Source organism: Melopsittacus undulatus, chromosome 9 (genome assembly GCF_012275295.1).
Source record: "Melopsittacus undulatus isolate bMelUnd1 chromosome 9, bMelUnd1.mat.Z, whole genome shotgun sequence".
NCBI classification, from domain to species: Eukaryota; Metazoa; Chordata; class Aves; order Psittaciformes; family Psittaculidae; genus Melopsittacus; species Melopsittacus undulatus.
In genome coordinates this window covers 2,016,511-2,044,076 of record NC_047535.1, presented here as the reverse complement: position 1 = coordinate 2,044,076, position 27,566 = coordinate 2,016,511, and the positions used below count along the sequence as shown (strand labels likewise).

At 42.7% G+C, this 27,566-nt stretch overlaps 1 long non-coding RNA gene across 1 annotated transcript in view; it reads left to right on the top strand.

Moving 5' to 3' along the window:
- Positions 1-6,960: 6,960 nt before the first annotated feature.
- LOC115946438 (uncharacterized) overlaps positions 6,961-27,566 on the top strand; it is a 122,419-nt gene continuing 101,813 nt past the window's right edge. Inside the window, exons 1-2 of the long non-coding RNA XR_004550001.1 lie at positions 6,961-7,065; positions 8,189-8,317. This is a non-coding gene — a long non-coding RNA (uncharacterized lncRNA). The remainder of the gene's footprint in view (positions 7,066-8,188; positions 8,318-27,566) is intronic.

Sequence of the window (27,566 nt, the reverse complement as noted above, 5' to 3'; positions counted from 1 at the left end):
AAAGCTGCAGATTTGACACAGTTGCTTTGTTTTGTCAGTCTATGGCAATTCAGTTGAATTATTCAATTTGAAAAGGATCTACATCAGTTATCAGCTAAGGAAGAACTAAAGGCATCACTGAGACTTCAGTGCTCCCTTTGGAGGGCTAAGGGAGAACTCGGGAAGTTCCACTGTCAGTCTCTCTGCCAAGCTGCTTGGAGTAACCTGCTCTAGTGGAAGGCGTCCCTGCCCACGGCAGGGGGTTGGAACTGGATGAGGTTTAAGGTCCCTTCCAGTGTGACCACACACCTCAGTGCTCCATGGGAATGCACATTTGAATTGCCATTTCGAGAGCAAACTGTCTGCGGCCTTGCTGACAATCAAAGGGATGCCTGATGCAGCATCAAGCTGTAAATGATGAGTCAGGCTGCATCTGTGAGCAATAAAGCACCCTTCCCTGGTCCACATGAGTTGTCAAGAATTCCCAGTAGCAAAGAGGAGGAAAGTCTGGGATGCCATGCCTGGCTTTGATCTGGCCAGAGCTATAGGAAGGACTGGACATGGGTGTTATTTGTCTAATACTCTTGCCTTCATCTGCAAAGCTTGAAACCTGAGTTTGAAAATGATGCTGTCACTACAAACAGTGTTCACATGTTGCAAAGGGGATTTTTGATCTCTGATTTTTTTTGTAACTTCCCCCTTATTGTTTTTCCTTTGAGAAGTTATAGTTCTCTGCTTTTCACTTGAATCTCTCTTTTTTTCCCATCCCTCTTTTTGTCCTCTCCAGTTTTACCTCTCCATCTCCAGCACGCATGAGTAGTGCACAGTGCAGCCCTGTGCCATGTGTCCCCCACCGCAGGGTCCTGCCACTGCTTCTCAGCAGGTCCTGGTGGGGATCATTGAATGAGTCACATCAACAGGTCATGCTGAGACATTTCTCCATCCTGGCAGTGTTTTCACTCACAAGACAACTCACAGCTGGTAGGGTTCAATCCATGTTAGATGTAACAACTCACTGTACGCACACAGGCTTTTCAAAATGTATGTTTTATATTTGCCCTTGCTGCAATATTAGGACTACTCATCCCTAGTCTATGGTCACAGCTATATCCCTATCAAAGCATAGATATTTTCTATATGTTATCAATTACCTGCTGCACTGTTCTGCTCTTGAGCTGTACCATGAATCTGGGCATTGGTGTTTTATGCTTTTACAGCTCTGCTCAAATTTCAACCCTGGAAGAAGAACAAAGAGTGTGTATTATGTGTAACTGCAAAAATATCTAAGTAGAACAGGAAAACCATTTAATTGAATACTGATACAACTGGGATGTATAAAGAGGCTATAGCTGTAAATGTATTTATAGGTAACCAAGTGTCTGTTAACAGGCACTGGAAATGTTTGGACATTGCTGTGGGCAACTTGGTTCGGGGCTGTGTGGAAAAAGGTGACTTCAAAGTTCTGAAAACCTTCATATTCTTCAAGCTGAGCTCCTGGTAGCTGAAACATCTGAAACCAGGCAGGGTCTGTAAAAATACATTTGGGATTGGGTTTGCAAAATGGCTGTGCTGAGCTCAGAGGGGCTGCTCCAAAGCACAGGATAACAGGAGAAATGAAAGGTTGCAAAACGGACTGTACATTTTTACACTTAATCTAGTTTCAGGGAGTATTTTAGGGTTTCGTAGTGTCAGTGGGGAAAACCACATTTCTGCTTTACACAAAGTACAGATGGAGCCCAGCTCATAGAGAGAAAGAGGAACTGCTCGAGCCAGGAATTATATAGAAACTTGTAGTGGATTTCTGTTCACACACAGTTAAACCCCTCTGAAAGGCAGTGAGTGGCTCCCAGTGGGAGCTTCTCGCTGTGGAGAGGGGGCAGTGGGAGGAAGGTGGTGGGGAGAACATAATGTTCTACTATTGCTTTGTTTCTGTAGACCAAAAAAGTGCAACATGACCTTAAGTATAGGAGCTGGGCAGTTTCTACTTCTTTTGCAAATTACAGAACTGAAAGTATCAAACCCTTTGTGTATTCATCTCATTTTAGATTTGTGAGCTGAAGAGCTCTTTACAGAGAGGTGCTGATTGCGTTGCCTCCCTCCAAACCCAGGGTCTGTGTGGGTCTCAGCTGTATTCCAAGTCCATTACAGCCTTAGAATACATGTAAATCTTTTAAAAGGAACTCTCTGAAATTCTTGTTTTCTTCCTCTTCCAAAAGCACAGGCATTAGTACTGAGATCAGGGTTGTAGCCAAATAAATCGGGTCTTTCTATACCATGAGCAAGCCATGCTTTTGAGATATGAAGTTCCCAGAAATGGTAGCAGACGTCAAAATTTGAAACCTCTGGTCATTTTCATCTTATTTATGCTCTTCTGTTAACAAATGCCTTGTTTGATTACTTTTATATGTTGTGTTTCTGGAACAAAAATAGAATACTGGCTTTTAACTCTGGCTTTTAATTCTCTCTGCCTTATTATTTCAGCTTATGAGAAGGCTGAGAGAGGGTTTTTTGTACAAAGGCTGGATTGTTTTAAGATCATTGTAAAGCCAAATGTTTAAATACTGACCTTTTTAACTTACTTCCAGTGCTCTGCAGTAATTGGAAGAAAGCTTGAATCTTTTTCTAGGACTTCTTAAAAAGCCCTTAGTTGGTGGAAAAGTTTTATGTCAAAATCTTGGCTAACTATTAGAACAGTCTACAAGACCCTGGTGGGAACCTCTTGTGTTCTGGGGTTTCTCTGACTTGTGATATTGCTTTTTAGCTAGACTGACTTTTCTGATAATGAAATGAAAAAGAGAGCTGTAGACATTGTACCTGCCATGAAGCCATGCCGAAGAGAGCTCAGGATTGGGATGGATTTTGGTTAACAGCTGTTTTACACAGCTAATGCAAAGGATATGAGGAAGGGGAATAGGTGCTGAGCATTTGTATAGAATAGTCTGAAAAGTGCCTCAGAACTGAACATTTATCTGAATTTGGGGAAAATATAAATCTCCACCTGAAGTTCATGGCTGCATTTTCTTTAAACACAGCAGGTTCTGTCCGTGCTTTGCAGCTGAGCAATTGTAATGATGTTGCTTAACCAGAACCCCTTAATCTGCCACCAGACTTCTCTCTGGACCATCAAGGAATGAATTAGAAGTAACACCAGATGGGATAAGACTGGTCATCTTTTTGTGTGCTGAAAGCAGTATCCAAAGCTTTTAATTGGTATTAAAAATGTTTATCACTAATTCATTGATCATTGGTGTCTCAATCTGTCAGCTCACAGGGCAGAGCTGCAGCTTCTTAGATCAGAAATAGGTTCTGTTTTCTCTCCAGCTGGTTTCCTGTAAAGCACTGGATTATTCTAGCTTTTATGGGTCATTGTTAAAAATGGCAGGAAGGGTCATTGTTAAAAATGTTTTCAGAACTTTGATAACCTGTTTATCAACTGATTCACATGTTTAATCAGTTAATAGGTTTTCCTTTTCAGTGCATGGGAATTTCTTTGTTTATCTTAACGGAGTAACTGTTTCTACAGTAGAAAGCACTGTAGTTGACTGATAATCTTTTCAAATATGTGGAGTTTGCTCTTGTGAGGCAAGTTCTATGGCCCAATCCTGCACTTTTACTTTGAGTAAGTCTGTATTCATAGAGAATTGTCCACTGGGATAAAGTGCAAGGGTTTGCATGTGAATGAAACCCCCAAATGATTCTATATTCTGGGGTACAGAGAATGGAGCTGCAGATATTAGGCAGTTTATGATAAGACTTCTGAAGGCATTTGGGTATCTAAAGAAGAAGGACCAGGTCCTTTTATGAGTTTTACTGGGTAGTTGAGTGCCAAACATCAGTGGTTCCTCCAATACCTGATCAAGAATTTCTTAACAGGATACTTTGTCACTGAAAATGCAAATGTCAAAAGGTGCATGTTTAGCATGAAACCCCTTGAAGAACTGAGATCCTCTGCCTCTCTGGTGACCTGTTCTAGGGCTGCACCTCCTTTCTTCTGAAAATGTTCTTCCTAATCTCCAACCTGAACTTGCCAAGACATCATTTTTGATACTGCCCCGGTTCTGTCATCTGTGTCAAGTGGGAAGTTTGGCTCTGTTGCCATTATAATTTCATTTCAAGTAAGGGGATTCAGTGTAGGCCACTTCCTTGCAGGCTGCTATTAGTAAATCACCATCTCTTCATCAGACCAATGAGGCCAGGGCCATGCTTCAGATAAAGCCCACTTTGCCTTACTTGCTGAAAGCTCACTGTTGGCTCATATTTAGCTTGAAAATAGGGTTTTTTTCTGCCATTCCCATTGTAATAAGGCCGATCTGCTCCTGTGTTTATAAACAAGCCTTAGGCCAAGCGGAACTGTAAACTTGTGTTTTGCTTTTTTGGGAACAAACTCCATGGTGTTTGCTTTCTATGCAAGGAGCTGCTTGGCATGAAAGATACACAATGATAAAGCTGCAAAATTTGAGTTTACATAACATTTATCTGCCTTGAAATTGCAGTTGCTTACAGAGCCCTGCCACACTCAGCTGGGTTTGTAAGAGAACCATATCCAGACAATCACAGCAGCTTCTGGGGCCTGGCACTGTATGTGCACATGTGAGAAGGAATTAGCAGCTTGGTTTATGTGGTCTGGTTTCTTTCTGGATTTGTTCATTCCAGTTGCTGCATGAAGGAAATGTGTTTAGATGAACACAAATCATAAGGAAAAACGCAGGTTATGCTGGAAACATGGACATGGGAGATTTATTGGTATCCTTGGACTGAGGAAGGCACGGACAGTGGGTTAAGCCACCTCCAAAACTTGTGTTGAGTCAGCCACTGTTTCATATGGAGCATGAATTCAGTGTTTTATTTGGTAAATCAAAACCTCATAGGCTTGAGCAGGTTCTAGACTTGGAGAAGCATCGCTCCGTATCCACTATGGGGTATTTAACTGTTGATGCTGGTCTTGGCATCTTGGCATCTAACAGTGCCAGTCTTGCTTATGATGTTTGAATACTTACCTCTTTTAAAACATCTTTTATCAAAAAATAAGCTTATTTTAAAAATGCTGCTGTGAAATACGGTGGAAATGAATGGAGTGTGGTGGTTGGAAGCTGGGGGGGGGTTGTCAGTTTTCTGTTCTGTTGAAAACCTGCTCTTTGTTGGAAAGTCAGAAGCAAATAAGATCTTCCAATTTGTTGAAGCTTTCTGAAACTTAAACCCGATTCATTAGGTACAACACAAGTGCAGAGTGTAGGCAGTTATTAGGATTTCAACAGCAAATACTGCAGCCCATGAAACATCAGACTTATTTCCTTCTCGTTTCAAACCTCGCAGTGCGCTTTGTCCCAGTTAAATGTGCTCTTGAGCTTTTATGTCAAAGTGAATCATGATCTAATGCTCACCAGATTAAATCTAAACATTGCAGTATTTCCTTTCTAATTTTGGCTCTTCCCACTATGATAATATTATTTGTCTAGTCAGTTATGTGCAAGTGTGAATGAGAAGATGTAATTTTTATGGGGATGCAAACACCCATGGAATTATCGCCCAAGGAAACCACGCTCCGCTTGCCTTCGCTTGATAATTAGGTAAAACGCATAATAAGATCCATGTCTCTGAGGCCAGCGTGGCCCAAAAGACTTCCATTTGTGTGAATTTCTGGTACAAATGTTAAAGATCCCGGCTACTTAATCGGTTGCTAAGCGACACGCCGAGAGCATTGGGGTTAATGGCCACTGGGCCTAGGGCATCCTGCTCAGCCGAGCGGGTGCTGAGGGGAAGGGACAGGCAGGGCTGACACCGGCGGCCACCTGCACTGTGGGTTATTAGAACATTGCATGTCAAAGCGGGGGTGGTGGGGGAGCAAACAGGCCCAATTACCAGGGCTGAAAGCCCCTCTCCAGCCGGCCGTCACTAACACGCCAGATAAAACTTGACATCTCCCCCCTTCCCCCTGCTCCAAACCCCAATTAATTTAACTGGGTTTACTGAGGGACCGCGGCACTGCTGAAAAGGCAGAGGACTTTGCTTGGGTAATCAGCTTAAATACCGTTTCCTGCCCTCGCTGCTCCAAACTTCCCATTTGGGAGACATAAATACTGGTTGTATTTGAAAATCTTTTTTAGCTCCAATTTCCTCCAGTTTTTTTCTGATGTGCCTTCTCCAAGGCGCCATTTCAAAGGGGCAGGATGCTAAAGCCTGTAAACTGGATGCAGATTGGAACTTCTAAGTTCAATGTTGATTGCCTTTATTGGAAGGAAGGGGTAATGAGGGGTTTCACATGGAAAAGGCACATCTTCTCTGGCAGTCAGAAACTGGTGATAATTGGGAAGAAATTCACAGCTTCTTTTATTTTATACTTCTTAAGCATTCTTGCCTAAGTCAGTGTTTTGCATCTCCTGCTGCAGCAGCAGATCAATGATTTTTTGAAGTTAAAATAAGGTAACAGTTCCATGCGCGCATTTACAAATACATTTATATAGGATTTTATAATTTATAGTATAGAAGACATGCCAATATCTGTGTCAATTGTATAATAAGCTTTGAAACGTCAGTGCTACAAGACCATGTATAGATAGAATTTGTTTCAGAAGCATCTTCTAATTCAGTATGAATACATAGTTCGGCTTCTGCCACGACTTAATTCTTCTCTGCCGTTACTCAAGGGAATTGCCATCAAGTGGAAGAGCGCTTTGTGGGCTCAGGGTCTTTACTCAGGTGAAAGACTTGAGTGGGTTTAATTTTAGGAGGGTGAGTAATCTGTGGAAACATTCCTGTGCTTCAAATTAGCCGTGCACGGAATTTTGTTCCTGTATTCACCAAGAACTTTTTGTCCATCACACCCCCCTTCTTAAACTGATGGGGGAATTGTGTCTTGCCGCAGGAGAGCTTGGGGTCAAAGTAATATCCCACTCTTGACAGTGTTTGTTTCTTTTAAATGACAGTATTTCTCTAACTTCACATTCTCTCCTTTTCTTTAGAAGCGATAGCACTTGGTCTAGAAGACAAGCTGCCTTCCAGCCACAATCCCTCACCATGGCTGATGCAGTGGTAACCTCCATAGATGGCAGCCAGCAGCAGAACCACAGTGGGACCTGCAGTGATACGGTCAGTCCATCTTCCTTTTCCTACCTGTCATGACATTCTCAGAAATTCCCACCCAATTCACTTTAGGGATCTATCTGAAACTGTTGCATGTTTTTAGGCTAGAGGCTGTAAGGGACACTACACAGGTTTCTGGAGGCAGGTACGTGTTACACACTAGGAGAGGTTCATCCACTCCTTAAAGCCCAAGTTAGGAACTGCATGGCCGTTCTAGGCTTTCAATGCTTACATGAGGTGTCTGTGTCCACCTGCACGCAGTGTGTGTTTGACAGTCTGTGGTCAGAATCTAACTGAAATCTCCTAAGAAATGTTCAGAAGCTACTCTGATGTTAAGGAAAATTGGTCTGCAGGAAAATCCAGGTTTTTATCCCACCTTTGTAATGGATCAATCTTGGTTTCACAAGGAAGGGGCTGGGTGGTGGTGCTGTTAATCATGTTAGTTGATTGGAAATGGCATTGGGTTCCACATCCAGAGTTTTCCCTGGTGCATTGTAATCAAGCAGCTGGACTCAGCTCAGCTCCTGCAGGGGCACTAAAATAAATTGACAGACATTTGCAAATCTGTTGCAAACATCCCTTCCAAAGCTAAGCTTAGGTAGCTAAATGCAGTCAAGCCTTCTTAATCATTAACAACCTAAAAGTCATGCTTAAAGTGGGATTTTCTCCGGGGAGAAAGATACAACATTCTTCATGTCAGAAACACAAGTATTCACTTCCATCCATCCCAACCAGAAATGGATAATACCTTTTCCTGGCTGGATTTAATGGGAAAGACAGGATCTGTTCTCAGGTGTTTGATAATAGAACAATTGCTTGTTTTTAATGTTTTATTGATGTCAGTTTATGCATTTGCTAACATTTCTTGTTTTAAATGTCATCCTCCATGCTGCTATTTCTCCAGCGCTGTTTTTCTAGCGTTGTTTAATGATGAATCATGAACATTATATATGTGTAATGCTTTATATATGCACACATATATATTTATATAAAAATCTGGGTGGTGGCAGGGAGAGACTTACTCTGTCTGCTCCATCTTTTGTTTTGATCTAGTTGCTATAGAAATACTAAGATCAATTTTGACAGAATAAAACACTACAAATTACATTGTCGGATGACCTCATTACAGAGGGCTGGCACTTTGGATTGCAACATGACTGAAAGGAAAAGCGTGAAGGCTACAGGAATTTCTGCTCTATGGAAAAATGTTATTTTTGGAGTCTTCGGGAAGGCGTGCATATAAACCCCCGGTTCCCTGGTGAGTGACTGGTCCCTGAGACCAGCAGAACTTTCATCTTCATTTTTGGTTGTGGTAGGTGACATCATATTTGGCCATCCATTTACTTTAAGCTGCAACTGGCATCTCCCTGACAAAAGTCTCCGTGTTTTTCCTGTCAAACACTTAGGTAACTGAGTTCTTACAGCAAGACTGATGGAATGAGTCATTTTCATTTCCTTTTTTGGTGTCACCTAATACCTGTGTGCCTTTGTATTGATAGTACTGACATTGGGTTTGTGATATTTTCCCTCCCTGTTTGAATAGAAAGTACCACACTGTGCCTTATGGTCTCAAAACTGGCTAACAGAAACAACTGCCTTTTAGTTCCTTAGCAGTGAAGGGTATGCTTTTAAAACAAGGAACTTTGAAGTGTAGTCTGACTTGCACTAGGTCTCTGTGCTCTGTGGAGACAGCCCTGAAATCTCAAGTTGCTGTAGGTTTCTTTTTCATGCTGGTGTTACTTAGACATGTCTACATGCAGATATGGGCCTTGCTTGGAAAAGGTTTGCGGTTTGAGTCAGGAAAGTGTCTTGCTCCGACTACTTTAGTAGAACTTTATTGCTGTGTTTGTAAAAGACATGTTTAGTACCAGGTTTTATTTAAGAAACCATTTATACATTGTCATTATTTGTATACAGGGACACAATCTGTGTGATTTGGCAAACGATTGAGTCACTCTGTTTTTCTTCTAGTCAAGAATATTACTCTTGCTATATCTAATCTCGAGTTGTAAATTGCAGCAGAGGTACAAATCCAAAACAAACATTTTGAAGAATTTGAATGGAGTAGAGCCCCAATTTCCATTTCAGTACTCTCTCTGTTGTCCAATTTGTTAAACTCAAGTGGTCCCATGTGTGAGTAGCATGACTGCCAGAAGTGCTCTCCAGCCATCTGCTTTTTTGGTAAGTCTTTGATTATTGCTTTGTCCATTTCTCTATCCAAAATTAGAACTGGCAACTCAATTGGTTGATTAATATTGTATTTTTAATAATTTAACATTTCCAGCTTATGGCTAGGGAATGGCAGCAAGGTAATAAAAAGCACAAGAAATAAACTTTCCTACTGGCGTTCAACTGCACTATGGCGGAGCTTTTCTACCCCCTTGTTTCAGCCTTTGAAGAGTAGCAAGAGGATTGAATAGGAGTTTTACTGTTTGTGGATAATGTCAAACTGGAAGGAAGAGCCATAGCAGCCTGCATTAACTTGATGAGCTGTCTTGGAAATGTGAAGAACTGCCAGGCACTGATAGAGGCATTCGCAGTAGAGCTGAACTTAGAAGCTAGCACAGCACTTGAATCTGAACCAAACTGTACAGTAGAGGAACAAAAGTTAATGAACCTGAAAGCTGGTTCAGAAACCTGTGGGAGAGACTGTGATCTGTGCCCTGCAACTGGATGGGGCATGTGATCTGATTGTCTCACTGAAACTTAACCAGAGGTTCTGGGATTCTGCACTGGGAAGGGCATCCAGAGGCACAAGAGGGAGTCAGGGTGGGAGCGGATGCCGTGAGCTGTGATGGTACACTGAAGGGCACCAGCCTCTGGCTGGCTGTTCCTCCTGCTTCAGGTTATCAGAAGGAGCTACTAGATATTTCAGGGACTGTGGTTCATTTGGGCTGACTTACAGAGCTTAATACATTGGTGATGAAGGGAAAGTTGGTTTCAAAGGAGGCAGCCTAGAGGACTCCTGAATTTCAGCCGATCCCCTCACACAACCTTTCAATCCATACGTTCATTCTCATAATTTCACTTACTGTGTTGACAGAGGGAAAACATTTCCTTCAGATCTTAAAGGGCTCTGGAAACTCAGCTCCCTTTGCATATCAAGAATTACCCTGATTGTGTAGGAGACCTTGGTTTTCATCAGAAAGAAAATCAGAAGCTCACAGAACTGGTGGTTTCAGGGGTTGCTCTCAAGGGTGGGCTGCTCTGGCCTGGTGTACCTGGCTGGTCTGCATCTCTTGACTTGCAGGCTGCTAATGGCCAGTAGTGCTCAGAGCTGTCAGGATGGAGAAAAGGCAGGCACTGATTCCAAATACACAAATGCTCAATACATTAAAAATATTTTTGTTTTAAATTATAATGAAGGAGGGAAGAGGAAAAGGGAGTAATTTAGCAAGTGGGGACATGGTGGGAGCCAGCCAGGCTGGGGCTTGCTAATATCTGCACTAGGCTGTTGAAAAATGTTCTAAATCCATCAGAAGGTCTTGAGAGCTCAGCTCTGCCCAGTCTGAGTTAGTGGTGAGAGGATTGGGCCCTCTATTACTTTTTATGTGCTGTTATAAATTACTTTCCCATATTTCCAAAGCCATTAATGAATCTTTTCAAAGCACATTGTCAAATCATTGTACGTGTTGCTTCAACTACTTATCCATATGTACAATAGGTGAATATGATACATGGGCTTTTTCCTTTTGTTTTGCTTTTGCAAAAACAAAGGGCAAACTACAAATCTTTCCTTCTTTCCCCACTTTGATTTTTCCCAGGTAAAATGATGGCAGATGTACTCAGCTCAGTTCCATAGGACACATTGCTTACTGGAAGGATGAATTTAGCTCTCTGCCCTTTTACTGTAAACTTGGTTTTGTTTTTTGGATGTATTTCTAATTTCCTTTAAACCATTTATGAACAGGTTAGAAACACTCTTTCATGCTGTCTGACTCTATTTATAATCAGAGCTCTTGATACAGGCTCTTTAGGAATCTGTCAAGTAGGAACAAGCATCTCCAAACTCTTCCTGCTGCAGAAATATGCATTGTTTTGTTATTCCTTAGAGCATTCTGCTTTTACCTAGCGTTACAGTCAGGGATTTCACTGGTAATTGTTGTTTCCAGGAAGAATGTTTGATTTTAATCCTCTAGGGTACAAAAAGAAGTCATTTTTGCAACAACATTCCCTGCCCATGGCAGGGGGTTGGAATTAGATGATCTTAAGGTCCTTTCCAACCCTAATTATTCTATGATTCTATGAACATTCATGTTCTATTAAAAATATCATAGGAAAATTGTGGGAGCTGGGGTTTTGGTGACAGAGCCAGAAGGCTGCTGGCTGTTTTGCCTGGTCACTTCAATGGCATTGCAGAACCAAGACAGTAGTTCACTGTCACTGGTCATGATGGCCTCCAAAGGTCCCTTTACACCTAAATTACTTTATGATCCCATGAAAAGGGAAGGTTTTCTGTGCTTTCCAATGGACTCTGCCACTGAAGTGATCCACTCTGACTCTGCATTTGCTGGTGATGATAATGCTTCTTTCTGTAGCTGTAAGGATACAAGAGAGGATTTTTCTAAACCATTACCAATGGGCTTGACCATCCACCAGCGGCTAAAAATGAAAAATGACCCAGAGCATTGAGAAGATGACAACTTAATCAATACTGAAAGCAGCCCCATGATGTCCTGTCTTTCCAGAGGTGGAGTGGCTCTTATAATGTAAGGTATAATAACCCTGAGAGGTTTTTGCTGCATGGCTGGTAAGAAAGGGCAGGTAGAGAAATAATGAAAACCAAGACTTTTCAGTGTAGAGGAGCAGACCCTGGGAGGATTTGTCTGTGCAGGCCACACACCTTAGGTCAGGTTGTGAATTCCTTTTCATTTTGGTGAGCAGTTGCTCACATGCGCACTCAATTCCAGTGGGATCTGTCATGAGCCACTTAGCAGTAAAACTTCATTGCTCACTGTGTAGAGTGAATGTTTTCTGCTTTGGTTCTGAGTATGGCAACTTGCAAAGTAGACTTCCCCTGTAAGGGAGGAGTAGAGCTTCCTTTCACAAATGTTCTACAGAAATTCTGGTTTCTAATACTTTCTGCATGTATGTAACAATTCTGAAACTAAATGTGAATCAGGAGGCCTCTAACATCTTTTCTGATGTCTATTTGCTGGATTCTAGATTAATCTATTGAGAGGAAAGGTGGGTTTTGGGTATGCATTTGTCTGTCCCCTTTGCATTCTGATGCTAGATCTCCACCTCAGGAAAGCTACAGTTATCACTTGTATGTCAGTTGGTAGAAAACAGTTTGGGCTTCAGGAGGATGAGAGCTGTAGAAAGCAAGAAGCAAGACATCATTGATAAACTTATTTCTGACAAACTTTGTCATTCGCTTTGCAAGAGAAATACATCGGGTTAAAGGTTTCAAATGTGCAGTTAAAAGCTGACTGAGAGCAAGGGATGGTGATGGTGTTTAAGACCTTTATGTTTTTATTATCTCTGTTTGCTTGGGGCCCATAAGCAACAGATATCCTTAAAAAATGATTAAAAAAGAACTAGTATCTTCATTTATACATTAGTTCCTTAGACAGAAAGATGGGAAGTTCCTGAATCCTGTTGTAACATAACCTTGTGACAATGCTGCAGTGTAGGCTGGTGTTGCCAAAGGAATGGTCTCAATGAAAGAACAGCAGTGGGCATGTTCTTAGTGCTTTCTGCCTTCTGAATGTAAAATTCAGGCACCCACTTTTTTACTGTTATGTTGGTGATATCCTTTTCATGAACTGTCCTGGCTCTTCTGCTTCCACCCATTAACTAAATGGCATTTATTAAAAAACCTCAGTAACAAGAACACCAAACCCATATTGTTGTAGGGCTTAAGTCCCCTCCTTCAACCGCATGAGCCCGTCAGTGAATTTCTGACACCAAGTTATGTTATTTAATGAGTGCTATTAGGTAGTTCTGTCACTTAATAGGATTGAGGGTTGGAAATGCCATGTAATATCACTTCACTGGGGAAAAAATCAACAAACAGGGCTCACTGAAAGCCTCACATCCCCTTTGATGTCAGTAAGACCTGCTGTCACTTCAGAGGGGAACCCGCCGCGGCTGTTTCCACAGGGCTGCAGCTGCCATTTCAAGACAGGCAACAGTTATTCTTGGCAATTCTACATCTTGGGCACCCCAAGAACAAATATTCTCCCACCATCTGATTGAGAGGAAAGAAATATGGAAGAGTCATGGCAAAGGCCCTTTGTAGGCTTTTGTCTGTTAAGTTCAAGGGAACAGGGATATAGATCTGTGCATTGGAAAAATGCTGATGGTCGTTATTGTCATGTGCTGTTTTTCATAGTCGGGTTTTCAAGGCCAGGCTGGATGTGATTCTGAGCAACCTGATCTAGAAGATGTCCCTGCTGTTTGCAGGGCGGTTGGACCAGGTGATCTTTGAAGGTCCCTTCCAATGCAAACTGTTCTGTGGTTGCCTAAATCCCTGGGCAAGTTCAGGGCTATGTTATGTGCCATACAATTAGTGAGAGCCAGGTTATGTCCTGAAGAATTGTTGATGCTGACAGAGACCTAGGGAGAAGTTAAATCCTCTACGTAACTTCATTAAATAATACCAATGACAATGCTTAAAAGGTGGATTAGGCTGTAATATCCTTATTTCTCCCCTTATGACAACTATTTCCCAAAGCCTATGGTAGATTCTGGCAATGGAATGGGACCAGAGTATGGCTGGTCTTCATGCTGGGGATCAGCAGACAGCCAGCACATGTTGCACAATGGGGGACACTCTCTGCTCAGTAGATGCATTCAAAAGCCATTTTAAAGCTGTATGGGAGATATTTCTTAGGTACAATGAAACTAGAAATCCAATGAAACAGTCAATGGAATAGGTGCAGTTTGTGGTGGTGTGTCCAGAAGGTGTTCACAAAGCAAGTGAGGAAGCTGCCATAAGGTCACTTCATCCTGAAATCAGTGTCTGCAGTCAGCAAAGGGATATCCTATCCCACTCTCTTCTAGCCCCAGATGTTTGTTCTGCTGCCTCTCTCACTCCAGCATTAGCCTTCAGGACAATGACCTGGATCAGAAATGTGATCCAGCTCGAAATGAGCTGGATTATTAAAAAAGGAAGAGAGGGAGGAAGGAAGGAAGGAAGAGAGGAAGGAAGGAGGGAAGAGAAGAAGGAAGGAGGGAAGAGAGGAAGGAAGGCAGGAAGGAAGGAAGAGAGGAAGGAAGGAAGAGAAGAAGAGAGGAAGGACGAGAGGGAGGAAGAGAGGAAGAGAGGAAAGAAGGGAGGAAGAGAGGAAGGAAGAAAGTGAGGAAGGAAGAGAGGAAGGAAGGAAAGGAAGGAATGGAATGGAATGGAATGGAATGGAATCACCACCTCGGGCTGTGGCCAGGATGAAGTGCTTCTGCAGCTTGTAGGAGTAACAGGCAGGATCAAACTGTTCAAATCTGCCCAGCAAGGTCTGTGAGGGAGCCATGCTAAGAAATGAATCACAGGAAGTTCAAAAGCCGCCTTCTTCCCTACAAGAATCTGCTCCCTGCACTGGTAACTCTGCCAGGAGGCACGTCTGAGCCCTGCATGTGCTGCCATCACTGGTGCAGTTCCTTCCCTGTGAGCTCCCTGCTTCAGTGCATTAGCATTTCTTTCCACAGACTAGGGAGACAGGTTTCTTCACATTCTGTATCTGCATGAGAACAGCCTTCAGGAAGAACGCCGAGACACCACAGCCTTCATATGTAACAGCTTCGGTGTGGGAACTGTGATCAAGTGCTCTCTAAGGTTCTGGCTGACTTCCCGGTTTTCTGATGTTTGCAGTTCTTGGGATGTCCTTGCACAGAAGTGGAGGTGATTTATAGCGGGTGTGTTGGGAAACAGCATTTGTGTAAGTGGGGTTTCCTAGATAACTGGGGAATTTGGAGTCCTCTGGGTCTTTTCGGTGGAAAGAGTTAAGATAAGTGATTTTTCATCCTTTTGAAGCAACAAGGCAATGCTCCCACCACTTGTATCCTAAGTAGGAAGCACTTATATTTTGGAAGACTTTTATGTCATATATTCTGTATGAAAGAAACAAAGAAATTAATCTGACCCTCCATCTCCTCCCAGACACCCCTGACCAAGTGTATTAACAGACTGCTTTTGGTTGTAAAAGATACAGAACTGATCTCTTTTAGTTTTGCTCTAAAAGTGAGGTTCAGGATGCTAGAACTACAGTGCTGCTTCCAGGTGCCGATGTGGGGTATTGATGGTAGTGAGAGGCCTTGAGTGGAGAACTTTTCCTAAGTCCAGAGCTGCTAGTGTGAGACTCCTGGCTCCATTCCAGTCAGCCTGCGTGATATTTCCTCTGGAGTTTCAATCGGATTAGATATTCATCTTCTCTTCCTGTTCCAAACCGTTGTTTAGTGTTGATGTGTCCTCTTAAACCGTTGCCAAGTTCCAGCACAGTGGTGGTGAAGCCAGTTCTACGTTTACGTGGGGATTTTTAAGCTATTGGAGAAGTTTAACCCTTTGTCTCCATTGAAATCAGTGGCATGTATGCACCTAAATCTCTGCTTTCCAAGATGCACTGCACCCTTCACCTTTCTCCATCATTGGCTGACCTTCACACTGAAATAGCTGCTCCAGGTCTTCTTTTGAAAGGAGCATAACCTGAGCATGATGACTGGCACACTGGTGAATGAGTGCAGTGCTGTGGAGAAACAGTATCTGAAGTGAGCAAAAGAAAGTGTCTGTCCTGGGTTGGACCAGAGGTCTGTCTGGTCCAGTAGTTTGTGTCCGGAAGGAGCTGAAGACAGGCACAGTCTGACTTTCTGCTTCTGCAATGTACATAAATTCTCTGTTCTCAGACACAATCTATGTCAAACATTCTGAATATTTAGCAAATTCTGGATATCATTCAGATGTTCTTGAGAAGGTCAATTCTACCTGCTAGGCTGGGGCTCTGCAAGCCAAAGAGCCTTTATGCTGATACAGCCAGGGAGAGGTCAGGCATGTGATACAGCCAGCCAAAGGCTTTCCTTGCAGGCAGTCTTTGTGACTGCCACGAGGTATTTCACTGAGACTTTGTGAACTGAGACCCATCTGAACAGGTTAGGGAGAAATATAGGAAATGCTGAGAGAGGCAGAAACCTAAATCCTGATTAACAAAACTTAATAATGAATGGTATAATACTATAATATATAATATGTATTTAGCATATACACTTTCAATAGGTCACCATATGCATGATTGGATATATAATAACTCATTAAAAACCTGGAGCATTTGGGCAGGGGTTAATCTTTCTCTGGGAAAGTCAGTAGCAAAAAAACGTTTTATAAATGGCTATTGTTTTCTAAAGGACCAGATTTCTGGTGCTGTTTCATTGTTTTTCTTTTGAAATCCTTGGAGATACAATATATACATACACCACACTTGCTTATCCACATAGATTTCATTTATTTGTGTTTGCCTGCTTAGTGCAAATTCATTACTTGGCACTAAAGTCCTCTGTTGACACAGAAGGACACTGGGGAAATATAAGGTTTTTTACAATAAAGTCTTGTATTCATATAAAATGTTTCTCATTGGTAAAGCTAAATAAAGAACAAAGAAACATGAGCATGCAGAAGTTCACAGCTTCTTCTCTGGTACATGTGCCATAGCACAGGGGACCATGTAGCCATATAATGAGGAAATTAATACATTTTAAACACCCAGTGACAGGACCAATGGCTCAATGGCTTTGAAGAACTTCTAAAACTCATTGTCTGAGAGTGTGAGGATGACGCTCTCTAATAGGCTGTGAAATGAATTAACCTTTAGGACAATATGGTTTGTTCCTTTTGGTTCAAGCCTTTGATTTGTTGAAAGGGCTCTGCTGGTTTAAGGCAGGGATTTAAGAGTCAAAATGGAATTCAAACTTTAAACTTGGCAAAGGACCTGTATCTACAAAAGCATTTTCCAATTAAACCCCCCTGAAAACGCAAACAAATATGCAAACCCTTCCCCCAGATCCTCAGCCCTTTGCATGGATGATATGGCAGCTTTTGCTGTAGTTGTTACCATGACATTTGAATTCCAAATAGGACTGCAGCTTTCTGTTACTGCTGTTGGGAAGCACCAATGTGGATGTATTCTGTAGGGAAAGAGAAAGAAATCTGTGCTAACGGACCTCTGGTGTCAGTGTGTAAAATGCTGGTCAAGGATAAAGCTGCTTTACTGCCTTTATTCCCGGCCTCAGAAGGACTCTTCCGTATTTCTAGGCAGGATTTCCTGTGTTGATCTGTTGCCTCCTGTCCTTTCACTGAGCACCTCTGAGAACCATCTGGTTCTCAACCTTCTCAACCTCTCAGGCAGGCAGAGTGCAGTGTGGTGTCACCTCATCCTTCTCCTCCTCCAGATGAACAAGAACTCAGGCTGAGAAGGAACTTCTCCTTCTCAGCCCCAGTCATCTTAGTGTCTCTCTCTAGACTCTTTCCAGTTTGTTGATGTGCAAATATATCCATATCGTATGTTGGAGGGCCCAAATCTGATCACAGTGTTGGAGTTTCAGCCTCATGAATGCTGAGCATGGGGAATAATAGCAATTCCTTCTGCATGTTATCACCCTCTCAGTGTCTATGTGCTTTTGAGCTGCAGATTGAATTGCTCCTTTAATGTCACATGCATGGGGTAAGTCAGGGGACTTCTGTGTACACAGAGAGCTCAGGTCATGATGGCTTGTGGAGAGTCCCTTAACCTTGGTGGGGGTTAAGTAACCACACCAGGGTGCGAGCAGCCCTGTTGCAGACAGAGCTGGGCTGCTTTGAGTGTTCACACTTGCAGGCTGTGAATGAGACCTAAATATAAGGCCATTCCCAAGGAAGTCCTGTCTCAGAGGTTTTGTCTAGCTGTTGGACTATTGTCACTTGTACATGAGCTGTTATTAGCCTCAAGATACAGCATTAATTCAGCTGCTGCTGCTCAAAAGCTTTGAATCACCTAAGAGAATTAAAAACTAGAAAAGATGGGCCTTTTCCTCCCTCTTCTTCACCCTCGAGCCTGTGGCTGATAGTTTAAATGATTCTTCTTATCCTTGAAGATCCTTTTCCAACTCTCCTCAAATCCAGGATAAACGCTGAACTTTCACCATCATTTGGGAAATGTCCCATTAAGACAGAATTCAGATTCTGGCAGCAAACAAGCATTCAGTTTAAATCCCTATCTTGAATGTGACTCGGGTATTCCAATGGAAGTACTGGTGGGCTGAGAGGTATATGGTGACCCATGTCCAGGTTCATAACCACTTCGCCCTGACTAAGGCAGTGAGCTGGGTTGGGAAGATCTGCATGTAATATAGTGCACACACTGTTCTGGAGCTGAGCATGCCACTCAATGCTGAATTTACAGAGAAGAAAGGCTCTGCATGCCAAACTTACATAAATTCCACTGGTTTCCTATAGACTAAACCTCATATTCACTAGGTGTGATTACCTCATGCTCACCTCTGCACCTGGGGAGTATGTAAGGCCAACAAACAGAGAGGCCAAGCCAGATGAAAGCTTCCTGGTTCCTGAAATCACTTTGCTTGTTCAGTGAAGCAGTGTGTGAGTGGTGCACAAGTTCAGCGTGGGGGCACAGTGGGGATCTGGACGTCTGTAGTTACTGTGCCTGTCAGCCTCTCTAGCACTGAGCAAGGTGAGGGCTGCCTGCTGAAATGGACCAAGCTGTTCTGCACCTTCCGAGTGAAGGGGCGAGAGCTGGTGCGTGTGTCCCAGCTCCTCTGGGACAAACACATGGAGCAGACACCCCCTGTTTTGCTAACATGACCCATTATACACTGCTGAGGTGGTGCACAAGCTCCATTTCCTGCTCACATCTCCATCTGCACATGGCAAGTCCCATTAACAGGGGGAGACCAGGCATGAGGGTTTTATCCTCCACTGTCCTGAGTGCTTAAAATCAAACACATGGCTAGTCTTCATACGGATCAGACAGATGATCTGTAATAAGGACTGCTATGTTTTCAGTTAGTTTCTACTCCATTTTTCAAGGTGTTTTGAGCTGATGAATGCTGGAGACAGGAGGAAGTCAGGTCAGGCTACAGAGCTTGCAGTCTTCAGAGGAAGTGCTGTAGGGCTGTCTCTGGAAGCATCAAAATACCCTCCCTGTGAAGTGGATCCATAGGGCCCTAAATCTGGGTGGCATGTGTCCCCAGAGCCTTGCAGCTTGCCCAGCCATTCTCTTCTGGTAGCTGGAGAATGTGTGGTCTGTTCACACTCATGACACCCATTCTCTAACTCTCTGCATGTTTGCACATTGGTTTCCCAAGGAAAAGTTATTTTTCATGGTCTTATTTGTTTGTGTATGGATCTGCCTCCCTCCCTTTTAAATGCTGAAGCTGAGAATTTCACTCTCTCCCAGTTCTGTGATACAAAGAAGCTGCACCAATGTGGGAGATGCCATAAGTGTTTTGGCTATGATGCGGTCTCACACCTTGCTAGGCACCCGAGAATCCACGTGTGTGTGAGCCATTGTAATGTCTTGACCACAGGCTATGTCATAGAGCAAAATCCATCCAAGTTTCCTTAATTCCAGTGTTCAGGAACTCCTGTGTTCACTTTCACCCGTCTGCCTTCCCAGTTATTGCTCCTAAACGCTCCTGCCCCACCCTCTTCTCTGCCTTTTCAATCCTTCCTGGAAATGTATCTAAGTCATTAATTAAATCACTTAATGGGAGCATCAAGATAGTTACAGGATATAAGGAGTGATCCTATTCCTGTGACCGTTGTCCTGCCTTCCCCGGTCCCCACCCACCTCTTTCATTTTTGCTCCTCTGGCCTGTTGTATCATGTCTCAATGGAACATTACCATTTCAAGGCAAAGACTGTGCCATTGTTTTCAGAGAACCACCCAGGATAGCTAGGGGAGCTCAAGTAATAATAACTATTATTAACAGTGTGGTAGAGGGTGGAATTTGGCTGCTGGATCCTTTCTGTGCGGAGGGCCTTTATGCTGAGATACGTTGCTATGCTTCAGCATGTATTTGCCCTTGGAAAACACAGAGCACATGGACTTATCCTCAGTTTGTAATGCTCCTGATCCTGAAGATATTTTTGACTCAATAGAGCTTGAAAATCTCATTTGAAATGAACTCCTTGTATCTCTGTGGCAGGACCTGCATTAGGATATGTACTCAAGCCATGGTCTGGATGAGTCCTGACCCAAGAACTGCAAAGTGATGATCATTCAGAACAAGTGTGTTTTCTTGCTCATAAACTGCTTGAGGATTGAGAGTGAGAGAGACAGGGGTTGACACAGAGGTGTGTGTGTGGATGTACTGCCACAGTGCTTCTCAATCACTGCCTACCCTGGCCAGCCAGAATCTTTTTTACATAACTGACTGAATTAGCCCTGTTGAGCTGTTGATTGAACAATGAACTCAATATCCAGGCTTTCTTCTAGCAGAATAGAGCTGTTTACTTGAACCTGGTTAATAGCTTGTCTTTAGTCACCTGCCAAACACTTGACTTGCTTTGTGACTTGATAAAGAGATGACATCATTAATGCAATAGCAACAAATCATTCCTATGTAAATCAGTGGACCTTCTACCTGGATCATTTTAATGATCACTCTGGCTCACTCTGTCTTTCAAACAGCATCTTCATATCCAATAATAACCATTCATTCATTTATTTCTGATTGTTTTGGACTTGATGAAGGAAACAAAAAGGGCAGAACCCTTCAGAGGCTTCAGAATCCAAACCAGTTATTGTGTTGCCTTTCAACAGGTTCTTGCAGTCTCCTTTCATGCTTATAATTTGAATGTGGTTTGGGTTTTTTCCCTGAGTTTTTCAGGTTTGGATACAAAATATTGTTTTATCATTGTTACCATTTCATAATGCCCCCAATATTTTATGCTTTCTATAGAAAAGCAGCAACTCTCACAGCTCAGTTCATCTCTTCATTAAAACAGAGGTTTGCAGTAGCACCTGAAGCCAGATGAAATCTGACTTGAGCTATGACTTGTATTGTAGAGAGTTTTGTGTCAGCAGGGACTGGAACTGAGTCTTTCAGCCTCTTTTCCTGACTATGTCTTTAAGTCACTGTCTGGTTCTTGTAATTTAATTAACTTTTTAGCACTTGCCTGCAAAACAGGGATGATTATTTCATCCTCACAAAGGAGTGTTAAGGAGCGTAATTAAACTGTGCCTTTAAAGTACTTTCCTTAATGCACTACAAAAGATTAGTGTTAATGTATATCACATGCATTACATGCAAGTAGCTTTACACTAAGAACATGAAGTGAATATGGACTTTGGAAAAAGCCTTTGTGTGCATCTCCACTCATGGCAGTATTTTATGTCAGCTCACTCCTTTGAGTCAGAAACTTAAATGTAGTCATTAATATCATGTGCCTGAAAGCCAAAGCTCCGCAAGTAACAGCAATGTGCAGGTGCTAATGAGGTGCGTTGTACATCCTGTGTCTAGCAGCTGATACTATGGATACTCTGAGCTGATATTTTAGGGAAGGGCAGTGATTGTTTAAAAAAGAAAGGTGATGTAGTCATGCAGGAATGCAGTCATCTCAAAAGTACCTATGATAGATGGGGAAAAAATGCTTCATTCTTCCATAACTGGGTCTCTCTGATGGTTCCCTATGATCAACATAACACATGTCAAAAACTGAGTTTACGTGGACCAGGACTTGGCAAGTTTCGCTGCCAAAGCATCAGCCACCTAGTGATGTGAAGAGCTGGCAAGGTGCTCAGGCGAGCAAGGCAGCCCACACTTAGGTGATAATTTATGGCTACCTGTAATCTCCTCTAAATAGAAACCATTCATATTCTCACTAGGGAAGCTAGAAATGACCAGACAACGTGAGTTCAGCCAAACCGAGGCTTCATATAACTTCACAGAAGACAAACGCTCTCTGGTACTGACATTAACATTGGTATGGGCTCTTAGAAAGGGTTCACTCTTAGGCTTTATTTATTTTAGCATTGTTCACTTGTGTAATTTCAGAAACTGGCAGTTTATAAGAGCTGAAATCGAGTTTTAAGTCCTGGACTTTGATTCTGTTTATTTAAAGCATAAAAAAAGACTGAGGAGCAGCCCAAGTCAGCGCAATGCCATGCGGTGTTGTTTGTGCACTCCCAACCAGTGACTTCCTGATCATTCCAAATGTGTGTGATACTGAAGTTCTTAGTCATTGATGCTATCTATGGTGGTGCTGCAGAATTCCTGCAGACACTCTCCCTGCCCCACCCTGTGGTTTGGCATCACTCTGCCCTTCCCTGCTATGCCTCTTCCTCCGCTCTGGGAGGTAAAGTGGGTGTTGGCAGGGGAGACATAGGCCACATCAACTGCACTGGGGATGCTTTTCCCTCTCCTCAGCACAGCTGATTAGAGCTGGCGTGTGCAGGAGGCAGGGAATCTTGGGAAGATCTTGTGCTTTGGGAAAATAAATGGTAATCTTAAGCAAGAGCAGGGGTTGATCCATGTCCTTCTGATACTGGGACTGTGCCACCTTCCACGTAGGACGTCTTCCAGGAACAGGTCTGAGGCCTTCTGTGTGATAACATCGCTGGGAACAGCCTGTTAGAGAGGAATAGCAGAGTTCTCCATTCAAAGGTCCTCAGTCTCCTTCAAAGATTTAGTATTCCCAGAGCTGGTGGTGTAAAGAGTTCAAATGGTATTGCCTGCCTGCAGTCGTACACTGAATTAAGAGATCCAGGTTGAGAATCTCAAGTTAGATTCACCTTTGCCTCAAATCTTACTTATTCCTGTACTGAGAGCAAGGATTCCACATGAAAGTCTCCTAATCCTGTGAGTGCTGATGTCTCATTTTGGGCTGAGCCCCTCTCTGCTCTGCCTGTAGGTCTGTATGTGCTGTTTAGCTGTGCACATATGCATAGTCGTACATTATTACTTATGAATGCCCTTCATTACCCTCCTGAAGAGAGGGCAATACTGCAAGGGGACAGGGACTTTTTGTTCTATATATACAGTAATACAGTACAGCCTTCAGGTATCTCTGAAGCTTAGATCATTAATTTGATTGAGTTTAACTGTGCTTGTTGGAGAATTCTTCCTGTTTTATTAACTTCTCTTCTGTGGACCAGCAGGTTCAAGTCTTCTCTTTTCCTTTTTAAGCTTTCTTTTTTTGTAACTGCTAAGCAATTCCACCTGGAGATGTGAAAACTTCACAGGCTGTAAAGCTTACATCCTGCAAATCTCCCTATCCAATATTAAAAACATCTAAAGGAGGGGAGGCACCGCTGAAATATATTATGAGTTATGTTTAGGAATGAACACAGGGATTGGATTCGTTCAACAAAATAGTCTTTGTGGTTTTAGGAATGAACCTCGCTGCAGTGGAAGTATGGAAAATACCTTTTAGTAGATAGTGGGATGAAAAAGCTTCTTTAAAACTCTCAGTAGAGTTAAAACCACGTGAAAAAGGTCTTAAAAGCAGAAGGGACCATGGCAGCTGCCCCTGCCTTTTGTTAGTTGTGGAAGTCCTTCTCGCTCACTGATGACCTTTGAAAAGATGCTTTTCCTTGCAAAGGGGAAACATCTGTTTCTCATGTAAGTTAATACTTAACCTAAGATACACAGTAGAAATACCTTATCAAAAATAGGATAGAGGCAAAGACTGGAAAGATTGGTTTATGCACCCATTGTGGAAGCAAGGTGATCTTTCAAATCAAGTTGAATATTGATCTCAGGTTGAAAAATATAATAAGCATGGGATCATTTGTGTGTGTTCATATATACACCTATATATCTGATTAGTAACTTTCTAAGAGGTTATGGGTTTGGAAACCCTACCATCTGTATTATTCTTGTCATCTTCATATTTATTCAAGATGCTTGAGAGTGTAGCCACATTAGACTGAATTTAGTGCTTGCTTCTTGTTAACTTGTGGAAAAATGTTCTAGTTACATCTCCAAACTGTTTCCTACTGCATCTGCCATCATCCCACCCAGACAATGTGGGGCCTCTGAGGTTCTTGTTTAAGATAGAGATGGAATGCTGGAGCATATAACTGTCTGAAGCAAAGCTACAGAATATCCTGTCCCTATAGCAGACATATATCTGCTTGATGAGCAATGAAAACTGAAGTGTGTTACATGAGCATTGTCAGAGGAGTGAAAAAGAGCATGTAGGCGCACTGATATATTATTGAAATGTCACCATATTTTTGCTTAAATGTAGGCAGCAGCATGTGAAGTGTTGTGGTTCTTTATGCCTTAAAGGGAAACCTTATAACTTGTTTTCCTTCATGTTGCCATAACACTTTGTATCTTGGCAATAAATATTGGATAAATTTAGTGTTATCACAAGAAATTTGTGCTCCAGAGATTTACTGTTCCATTCCCCCAGTACCTTTAAACCCCACATCAGTAGTAGGACAGAGATTCCTGGCCCATGTTAGGACCAATTTACCTCATTTCCTCTGCTTGCAAAGTGAGATTGAAGAGGTTAGAAAAATAACAAACATAAAAACAGGAGGAAAGGCATTGCCAGCCTCTGTGTGTAATATTCCCCCAGTCACCCTGCAGAACAAGCCCAGAGGGTTCTACCCTGGGAAGTCCTTCTCCTTCAGTAGTGCTAAGCAGGCCCCTGTGTAAATCTGTTCCTGTCACTGTTGTCGCGTCTCATCTGGGTGTCTTTAACATGAAATAAGATACTGCTGTGTTAAGGACCCCCAAAAAAGCAGAAAATGCACTCATCTGTGTCCTTCCGTTGTGCCAAAGAGTTTTTCATTCCCACCTCAGCTCTAATTTGCAATGTGTTAAATAAAAATCTCCAGGAGAGTATCCAGAATAGATAGGCATGTTTAGGTCAGCAAACTACTTGGCATCGTCATGGACCTCATCTCTAATTACTAAAGAAATAGTGAGTTAGGGAGTTAAAATACACAGCGACTGTGACCTAAATCATTTCCATTCTGGATACTGGCCTGAAATAAAGAGGGCTTTTCATTAGCATGGCACAGATTTAATGTCGTGGGACATGGAGTTTGTGCTTCGGAGGAAGTGCGGTCAATGGGCCATTAAGTTTTGAAACAGGAGGCAGTCATCTTCTAATCTCAGTGCTGTTGACAATAAATATTGGGGAATAGCTTAATATAGATTCATGATAGCCATGCCAAAATCATTCGAGTAAACTCAGATTTGTAATCCTATGAATGTGCGTGCGTTGCATTCACATAATGGAGGGATCGTTTGCAGGCCCCAAAGGAAGTCTTTCCTTTCAGCCCTGGAAGATGAGAAACCGACAGGGAAATCTAACCCAGTGTATACATTGAATGGCAATTACTTGTATTGTAGGCATTTGCTTTTCCCCTGTTGGAAATAAAATGTTAAAATTAGAAAACACTTCCTGAATTTTGGCAGTTTCCCATTTAAGAAACAAGTAAATAAACAAACCTCCAAACTGAGATTTACACCTTCTGAAACCCCTCAGGGTATGCATGGATGGGGAAGCCTCAGTAGCTGGGGGAAAGCAGCAAGCCCAGGTGATATCAGTGGAAGCAGGGCTGCATCCTATCAGGAAGGGATAGGATGGGAGATGGCGCAGTTTAATGTGGTATGTGTCCAGGTGTGCCCACCCAGTGTGTGCCTGCCAGTTCTTCAGCTGCCACATCCCTGAAGCCTGCAAGGCTGGCAGAGGTATCATCCTGCTGGTTTGTGCTGCATGAACAACCACAGCAGTGCAAGGTACAGACACTCCCTACAGCAACACTGCACTGTTACTGGTACTACTAGTTACTCCTTAGCAGCTATTCAGTGTGTTGTTTCTTCTTCTTTATTCTCCATATGGCCATACTTGCAGCAAGCTGTGCAAACTCTAACTGGAGAGGGAATGATTAATTTTCCAAGAGTTTTGTGATTTTCATCAGTTTTTTACCTGAATGCTTCACTAAGATGTCTTTTTCCCCCAATATCTCCAATCAAGAGGGATGATTTTTTACTGTCATTTAAAGGCACAAGTTGGTAGCTTGGGATATTGTGTAGAAGAAATATATCAAAAAAAGGTAATAAATGAATACAGGTTCTTACTGCTTTTGTTCACTGTGCATTTTACCACTTCTTCAACAAAAAACCTTCTGTGGACAAGTTTGCTTCACTGAGCTCCTGGAGCCAGACCATCCTATGGAAAGATAGCATGTTATCTTGTAATTAGACTGTGTCGTAATGTACACACTCAGAGAGGTCAAACAGAGGTTTTGCAGGCAAAGGCAGCCTTATTTCAGTCATTTCCTTGGGTTTGACTTTGCAGCCTTCATAAATACTCTTTCCTCAGTTTCTATGTGCAGCTGCAGCAGACAGATTCCTCCTTTCCCGTGCTCTGGTCTTAGTGAGGACAGTAGTCACCTGCACAGATGCTGCAGTCCAGGCTGGCTGCTAATTCCTGTCTGTGGTCCCCAGATTTGGACTGGAAGGACCATACACATGAGCTTTAGATGCATACATATGTACATAGACATATTCACACACAGAGGTATATGTGGATATATAAGGGCATCAAAAAGAAGAAAGAAATCTACAGCTTGATCAATTTATGATTATTTCTACAGGTTATTTAACTCTCAAAGAATGCAAACCTGCTACTCTGTTAAATTACATCCAAGTCTGGTTTTCCTCAGGCCTGGTTTTGCCTGGCAGCCATCCCTCTTGCAGGTAGGCCCCATGGGAGGAATGTGCTCACTACATGTACATCTGGGAGAAGCAGCCAGCCACGCTGCCCCAGTGTGGAGTCTTTGGGTTTCATTTTAAACCCTCTGAAGTGGATGACATTTTCTGGCAAACTTAGCCAAATGAGAAGGGAGAGTAGTGTCTACAGACTGAGCTGATCTGTGATCCAGTGGGCTTGCAGATACTCTGTGTGTACAGCTTGGACTGTGCATCCCTCCAGCTGCTCTTCATTCGGGAGCCTGGATGCTGCTAGTTCATCCAGCAGTTCAAGAAGCTCCTAACTTACTATGAGTAGTAGCAAATGAAGGCAGTAAATACCTGTTATCTGGACCTGATTCACACAGCATGCTCAGAAATGCAATGGCTTAGGGGAGGTTGGCACATCTGATTTGAGGTATTTACTGCTTTAATCCACACCTCGTGCATGTGTGGCTGCTCTAGGTCTGGCATGGTGGAGTCACTCTCTGCTTCCAGCACAGGGGTTCAAGGCCAATGTTTACCAGATGCTGGGTGAACAGAAGTTACAGTAAAAATAAGTTCTACAGCATTGGAGGAATTACTTTATGGGGCTGGAGCAATACCGTGGCTGCCTCATCATCCTACTAGCAGGAGCTTTTATTTCTAGCGAGTAAGTAAACCTTAAGACAGAGAGCCAGCATTGCTCTCCATTTCTGGGATGAGTTTACTGAGAGGAATTAGGAGACTACAACAACCCATCTGCCTCCAAACTGCCAAAGCATGTGCTCAGATAAAGTGACTGATGAGCAGGTAAGGGAATGTTCCACCTCTTTGGTGCCCATCCTTGCTGTCACAGTTACAACCAACCTGGCCTCTGCAGCAGTGAT